Source organism: Lampetra planeri, unplaced genomic scaffold (genome assembly GCF_965212315.1).
Source record: "Lampetra planeri unplaced genomic scaffold, kcLamPlan1.2.h2 scaffold_442, whole genome shotgun sequence".
In the NCBI taxonomy this organism is placed as follows: domain Eukaryota; kingdom Metazoa; phylum Chordata; class Hyperoartia; order Petromyzontiformes; family Petromyzontidae; genus Lampetra; species Lampetra planeri.
The window spans coordinates 37501-45917 of NW_027615265.1; the positions used below are offsets into that span (position 1 = coordinate 37501).

Here is an 8417-nt window from a genome sequence, read left to right on the forward strand (position 1 = left end):
GTGTGTGTGTGTTTGTGTGTGTGTGTGTGTTAGTGTGTAGGTGTGTGTTAGTGTGTGTGTTAGTGTGTGAGTGTGTAGGTGTGTGTGTGTTAGTGTGTTAGTGTGTGTTACTTTGTATATCAGCACTTGCCCCTACAGCCTGCTAGAGGCTACACGGGGGAGCTTTGTCTGTGTTTTTGTCATTCTGCAGGTGCACCCTGAATTTGAGTCTCAGCCAATTAAACAGCAGGATGCTCAAGAGCAGCAGCCAACCGGTGAGCTCCTTGCTGCAACGCGCTCTCTGATTGGTCACGGCCGGGTCACGTGACTCGTTCGACGGTGGCGGAAGTCTCCCATTGGCCGCGGCCGGGTCACGTGACTCTCGTTCGACGGTGGCGGCAGTCTACGATTGGCCGCGGCCGGGTCACGTGACTCTCGTTTGACGGTGGCGGCAGTCTACGATTGGCCGCAGCCGGGTCACGTGACTCTCGTTCGACGGTGGCGGCAGTCTCCCATTGCCCGCGACCGGGTCACGTGACCCCCCCCCCCCCGCTCCGCCCCCCCCCCCCCCGCTCCGCCCCCCCCCCCCCCGCTCCGCCCCCCCCCAGGCTGAACTTTGCGTTGCTGAGCTGTGCCTCAGCCTGAGCCTGACGGCCCAGGTGGACTTGACCTCGCTGAAGGTCGCGACCCTTGACCTCCGCCTGGGCAAGCTGGTGGCGGGGCTGCACGGGGTCGCGGCCTTCGACCCCGAGGCGGAGGGCGGGGTCGCGACCGGCCGCCCCCCCCCGGAGGAGGGGGGGGGTCGGAAGGTCACGACCTCTGACCTGATGTGGCGTCTGCCCGAGTTGACGAGCGTGCAGGTCAACAACGTGAGCGTCACCGCCACGCTGGCGCAGCAGCAGAGGTGGTGACGCAATCACACACAGTGACACACACACATACACAATGTACACACACACACACAGTCACACACACACACACAGTCACACACACACATACACACACACACAGTGACACACACACAGTCACACACACACATACACAATGTACACACACACACACAGTGTGTACACACACACACACAGTCACACACACACAGTCACACACACACACAGTGACACACACAGTCACACACACACATGCACACACACAGTGACACACACACACACACAGTCACACACACACAGTCACACACACACACAGTGACACACACACACACAGTCACACACACACAGACACACACACAGTGACACACAGTCACACACACAGTGACACACACAGTGTGTACACACACATACACACAGTCACACACACAGTGTACACACACACACAGTGTGTACACACACACACAGTGTACACACACACACACAGTGTACACACACACACAGTGTACACACACACAGTACACACACACACACAGTACACACACACACAGTGTACGCACACACAGTGACACACAGTGACACACACAGTGACACACACACACAGTCACACACACAGTGACACACACAGTGACACACACACACACAGTGACACACACAGTCACACACACACACAGTGACACACACACAGTCACACACACACAGTGACACACTGTACACACACACATACACACACAGTGTACACACACACAGTCACACACACACAGTCACACACACACAGTCACACACACACACAGTGACACACACACAGTGACACACACACAGTCACACACACACAGTCACACACAGTGTACACACACACACAGTGTACACACACACATACACACACAGTGACACACACACACACACAGTGTGTACACACACACATACACACACACAGTGACACACACACAGTGACACACACATACAGTGTGTACACACACACAGTGACACACACACAGTGTACACACACACACACGACGTGTCTATGAGTGTGTGTGTGTCTGGGTGTGTGTCTGGGTGTGTGTCTGGGTGTGTGTCTCTGGGTCTGTGTGTGTGTCTGTGTGTGTGTTTGTGTGTGTGTGTCTGGGTGTGTGTCTGGGTGTGTGTCTGGGTGGGTGTTTCTGGGTCTGGGTGTGTGTGGGTGTGTGTGTCTGGGTGTGTGTCTGGGTGGGTGTTTCTGGGTCTTGGTGTGTGTGTGGGTGTGTGGGTGTGTGTGTCTGGGTGTGTGTCTGTCTGTGTCTGTGTAACAGCACTTGCCCCGACAGCACTACTAGAGGCTACCTGGGGGAACCTTTCTCTGTGTGCGTGCCTCCACCCCCCTCTGCCCCCCCCCTCCTCCCAGCCCCGTGGTGATGGCGACCCGCCTGGTGGAGTGTCGCCTCACCCTGTGCCCCCCCCCACCACAGCGGCCAGCCTGGGGGGAGGGGCTGGTGGGGGGTGGGGGGGGTGGGGGGGCCCCTCCCCCCCCACCACAGCGGCCCCTCCCCCAGGGCAGTTGCTGCGTCAATGCTCACGGTGAGTTTGGGGGGGGGGGGTGGGGGCAATGTGGGTGGGTGTGTGTGTCAGTGTGTGTGTGTGTGTATGTAGGTGTGTGTGTATGTGTGTGTGGGGGTGGGGGCAATGTGGGTGGGTGTGTGTGTCAGTGTGTGTAGATGTGTGTGTAGATGTGTGTGTAGGTGTGTGTGTGTAGGTGAGTGTGGGGGGGGGTGGGGCAATGTGGGTGGGTGTGTGTGTCAGTGTGTGTGTGTGTGTAGGTGTTTGTGTAGATGTGTGTGTAGGTGTGTGTAGGTGTGTGTGTGTAGGTGAGTGTGGGGGGGGGGGTGGGGGCAATGTGGGTGGGTGTGTGTGTCAGTGTGTGTGTGTGTGTATGTAGGTGTGTGTGTAGGTGTGTGTGGGGGGAGGGGCAATGTGGGTGTGTGTGTGTATGTGTGTTTGTAGGTGTGTATGTGTGTGTGTGTAGGTGAGTGTGGGGGGGGGGGGTGGGGGCAATGTGGGTGTGTGTGTCAGTGTGTGTGTGTGTATGTAGGTGTGTGTGTAGGTGTGTGTGTAGATGTGTGTGTAGGTGTGTGTAGGTGTGTGTGTGTAGGTGAGTGTGGGGGGGGGTGGGGGCAATGTGGGTGTGTGTCAGTGTGTGTGTGTGTAGGTGTGTATGTGTAGGTGTGTATGTGTGTGTGGGGGGGGTGGGGGCAATGTGGGTGTGTGTGTGTGTAGGTGTGTATGTAGGTGTGTGTGTGTGTAGGTGAGTGTGGGGGGGGTGGGGGCAATGTGGGTGTGTGTATGTGTGTGTAGGTGTGTATGTAGGTGTGTATGTGTGTGTGTGTAGGTGAGTGTGGGGGGGGGGGCAATGTTGGTGTGTGTGTCAGTAGGTGTGTGTATGTGTGTGTGTAGGTGTGTATGTGTGTAGGTGTGTGTAGGTGTGTGTGTATGTGTGTCAGTGTGTGTGTATGTGTGTAGGTGTGTGTGTGTAGGTGTGTGTCTGCCCCGTGACCTCCTGCCAGCGGGCGTTGTTCACTTCACGTGGCCTCAAGGTGCACATGGCCTGGCACAAGCGCCGTGGTGACGTCACCGCCACTGAGTGGCGAATGGCGGTTGTTGTTGTTGTTGTAGGTGTGTGTCCTGTGTGTGTGTAGGTGTGTGTGTGTGTGTATGTGTGTGTAACTGTGTGTGTGTCTGTGTGTAGGTGTGTGTGTGTGTAGGTGTGTGTATGCCTGTGTGTGTGTAGGTGAGCGGGCCCGGGTAAATCTACGTGGCCGGGAGTCGGAGCCTTTCCCTGTACACCTTGGGGTGCGACAGGGATGTCCTCTGGCTCCCACATTATTTAACATCTATTTCGACTGCGTAGTTCGTGAAGCCTTCAATAGCTGTACCGGGGGAATTACCATTTGGTACAGATATAATGGGAGGCTGATCGACGCCCGGGTGCGATCAAGGGATGGCTCCCTATTGGTCAACCACGTTATGTATGCCGATGATTTGGTAATAGCTGCTCATTCAGAAGAGGAGTTGGAGACGCTGCTGCTGAGACTGGAGCTTGCCACTAAGAGGTGGGGCCTTACCATCAGCCCCACCAAAACTAAGCACCTGCCTGGGTATTTTGTACCATCGGACACTCCACTCCCACAACTCCCAATCGGTGATGGGGCAGTAGTGGAGAGAGTGGAGAGTTTCCCATACCTGGGCAGTGTGCTTATGACCGGCTCCAGTTTGACAGCAGAGGTCTCAATCCGAATCAGTCGAGCGGCAATTTCTTTTCATCGGTTGCGTGACGCTGTGTGGAAGCTACCTGGTCTGTCGCTCCGCACGAAGCTTCAGGTCTTCTCGGCCACGGTCATTCCCTCCCTTCTCTACGCTTGCGAAACGTGGACCCCCCTAGTGGAGCATCTTCGCCGGTTGGAAACATTTAGGCTGGCCTGCCTACGATCCATCCTGGGTTTAACCAGGCTGGATTGTGTGAGGAGCTCACAAATCCTTGAAAGATCTGGTCAAAATCCCATCGGTGAGCTCCTCCGGCAGGCAAGGCTGCGTTGGCTGGGTCATGTAGCCCGCATGCCCAGCCACCGCATGCCTAAACAGCTTTTGTTCGGCCGGATCGAGGGGGCTAAATGGGCGCGGCACGGGCTAGAGAAGAGATGGAGTGACGTGGTACAGGAGGCACGGGCTAGAGAAGAGATGGAGTGGTGTGGTACAGGAGGACGTGGAGCTGAGTGGACTTGCCGATGACTGGTACCAGCGGTGTCAAGATCGGCCTCAGTGGAGGAGGCTCGTGAAGGACGCTACTGGGCAGTTGGAGGCAGTCGCCCTCCAACAACAACGGAGGGCGGAGGAGCGATGCTCACAACAACGAGCGGAGCGCCGGGTGGCTAAAGCACAGCAAATTGGCACAGTAGGGGGCACAGGTGGTGCATCAGCCAGTCATCTCGGTCATCTCGGTCAGTCGACCCGTGGCACCTGCTGGGTCTGCCCCGTGACCTCCACCTGCCAGCGGGCGTTCGACACTTCACGTGGCCTCAAGGTGCACTTGGCCTGGCACAAGCGTCGTGGTGACGTCACCGCCACTTAGTGGAGAATGGCGGTTGTTGTTGTTGTTGTGTGTCTGTGAGTAGATTTGCATCTCACCTCTCAGAGTCGACACAAGATTTTCTCTCTCAGCCATCTCAGCGTCAGCGCAGAGGTCAGTCCCATTGGCTCCCGGTAACCACACGACACGGTTACCAGATGACCTGGTAACCAGATGACCCGGTAACCAGATGACCCGGTAACCAGATGACCCGGTAACCAAATGACCTGGTAACCAGATGACCCGGTAACCAAATGACCTGGTAACCAGATGACCCGGTAACCAGATGACACGGTTACCAGATGACCCGATAACCAGATGACCCGTAACCAGACGACCTGGTAACCAGATAACACGGTAACCAGATGACCTGGTAACCAGATGACCCGGTAACCAGATGACCCGGTAACCAGATGACCCGGTAACCAAATGACCTGGTAACCAGATGACCTGGTAACCAGATGACCCGGTAACCAGATGACCCGGTAACCAGATGACCCGGTAACCAAATGACCTGGTAACCAGATGACCCGGTAACCAAATGACCTGGTAACCAGATGACCCGGTAACCAGATGACACGGTTACCAGATGACCCGATAACCAGATGACCCGTAACCAGACGACCTGGTAACCAGATAACACGGTAACCAGATGACCTGGTAACCAGATGACCCGGTAACCAGATGACCCGGTAACCAGATGACCCGGTAACCAAATGACCTGGTAACCAGATGACCCGGTAACCAGATGACACGGTTACCAGATGACCCGATAACCAGATGACCCGTAACCAGACGACCTGGTAACCAGATAACACGGTAACCAGATGACCTGGTAACCAGATGACCCGGTAACCAGATGACCCGGTAACCAGATGACCCGATAACCAGATGACCCAGTAACCAGATGACCCGGTAACCAGATGACCTGGTAACCAGACGACCCGGTAACCAGATGACCCGGTAACCAGATGACCCGGTAACCAGGCGACCCAGTAACCAGATGACCAGGTAACCAGATGACCCGGTAACCAGATGACCAGGTAACCAGATGACCAGGTAACCAGATGACCAGGTAACCAGATGACCCGGTAACCAGATGACCCGGTAACCAGATGACCCGGTAACCAGATGACCCGGTAACCAGATGACCCATTGACCTGCTGACCGACTCACCCCCCCCCTTCCCCCCGGCCCAGGTGAGCGAGGCGGTGAGCGTGGGGGTGAGCGAGGGGGTGAGCGTGGGGGTGAGCGTGGCGGTGAGGTCGTGCGTGGTGGACTACCGGCACGAGGAGGCTGTGCCGTGGGTTGCCGTGGTGACCGCGGCAGCGGTGGCGGCACGTGGACCCCGGTACGCACACACACACACGTACACACACACGCACGTACACACACACACACACGTACACACACACACGTACACACACGTACACACACACACACACGTACACACACACACGTACACACACACACACACGTACACACACACACACGTACACACACACACACACGTACACACACACACGTACACACACACGTACACACACACACACGTACACACACACACACACACGTACACACACACGTACACACACACGTACACACACACGCACACGTACACACACACACACACGTACACACACACACACGTACACACACACGCACACGTACACACACACACACACGTACACACACACACGTACACACACACGTACACACGTACACACGTACGCACACACACGTACACACACACGTACACACACACACACGTACACACACACACGTACACACGTACGCACACACACGTACACACACACGTACACACACACACACGTACACACACACACGTACACACGTACACACACACGTACACACACACGTACACACACACGCACACGTACACACACACGCACACGTACACACACACACGTACACACACACACGTACACACACACACGTACACACACACACGTACACACACACACGTACACACACGTACACACGTACACACACACACGTACACACACGTACACACACAGACACACTAACACACACTAACACACACACACACACACGTACACACACACCACACACGTACACACGTACACACACACGTACACACACACGTACACACACACACGTGGTGTCTGTGTGTGTAGGGTGGCTAGCCGTGGTGGTGGTGGTGGTGCGGTGGTGGTGGCGGGGTGGTGGCGCTGCGTGTGTCCGTGGTGGTGGTGACTGTGGTGGTGGTGGTGTCTGTGTGTGTAGGGTGACTCGCCGTGGTGGTGGTGACTGTGGTGGTGGTGTCTGTGTGTGTAGGGTGACTCGCCGTGGTGGTGGTGGTGGTGGTGGTGGTGCGGTGGTGGTGGCGGGTGGTGGCGCTGCGTGTGTCCGTGGTGGTGTTGACTGTGGTGGTGGTGGTGTCTGTGTGTGTAGGGTGACTCGCCGTGGTGGTGGTGGTGGTGGTGGTGCGGTGGTGGTGGCGGTGGTGGCGCTGCGCGTGTCCGTGGTGGTGGTGACTGTGGTGGTGGTGGTGTCTGTGTGTGTAGGGTGACTCGCCGTGGTGGTGGTGGTGGTGGTGTCTGTGTGTGTAGGGTGACTCGCCGTGGTGGTGGTGGTGTTGGTGGTGGTGTTGACTGTGGTGGTGGTGTCTGTGTGTGTAGGGTGACTCGCCGTGGTGGTGGTGGGTGGGTGGTGGTGCGGTGGTGGTGGCGGTGGTGGCACTGCGCGTGTCCGTGGTGGTGGTGACTGTGGCGGTGGTGGTGTCTGTGTGTGTAGGGTGACTCGCCGTGGTGGTGGTGGTGGTGGTGGTGGTGCGGTGGTGGTGGCGGGTGGTGGCGCTGCGCGTGTCCGTGGTGGTGGTGACTGTGGCGGTGGTGGTGTCTGTGTGTGTAGGGTGACTCGCCGTGGTGGTGGTGGTGGTGGTGGTGGTGCGGTGGTGGTGGCGGTGGTGGCGCTGCGCGTGTCCGTGGTGGTGGTGACTGTGGCGGTGGTGGTGTCTGTGTGTGTAGGGTGACTCGCCGTGGTGGTGGTGGTGGTGGTGGTGGTGCGGTGGTGGTGGCGGGTGGTGGCGCTGCGCGTGTCCGTGGTGGTGGTGACTGTGGCGGTGGTGGTGTCTGTGTGTGTAGTGTGACTCGCCGTGGTGGTGTTGACTGTGGTGGTGGTGGTGTCTGTGTGTGTAGGGTGACTCGCCGTGGTGGTGGTGGTGGTGGTGGTGGTGCGGTGGTGGTGGCGGTGGTAGCGCTGCGTGTGTCCGTGGTGGTGGTGACTGTGGTGGTGGTGGTGTCTGTGTGTGTAGGGTGACTCGCCGTGGTGGTGGTGGTGGTGGTGCGGCGGTGGTGGCGCTGCGCGTGTCCGTGTCTCTCCGGAGCGCCGCTGTCTCGGCACGAGCTCCGGGACTCCCGCCGTGCACCGTGGCCGTGGCGGAACTCGACGTCGGTAAACAACAACAACAACAA

General features: G+C 57.5%; 2 long non-coding RNA genes across 2 annotated transcripts in view; both read left to right on the top strand.

Annotated features, from left to right (window-relative positions):
- The window catches only part of LOC144741153 (uncharacterized), a 1458-nt gene extending 712 nt beyond the window's left edge, over positions 1-746 (top strand). Inside the window, exons 2-3 of the long non-coding RNA XR_013589891.1 lie at positions 191-254; positions 588-746. This is a non-coding gene — a long non-coding RNA (uncharacterized LOC144741153). The remainder of the gene's footprint in view (positions 1-190; positions 255-587) is intronic.
- Positions 747-756: 10 nt separating this feature from the next.
- On the top strand, positions 757-7250 carry LOC144741151 (uncharacterized). Its single transcript, XR_013589890.1, has 5 exons — positions 757-883; positions 2245-2417; positions 5006-5073; positions 6159-6310; positions 7228-7250. It is a non-coding gene; the product is annotated as an uncharacterized LOC144741151 (long non-coding RNA).
- The last annotated feature ends 1167 nt before the right edge of the window (positions 7251-8417 follow it).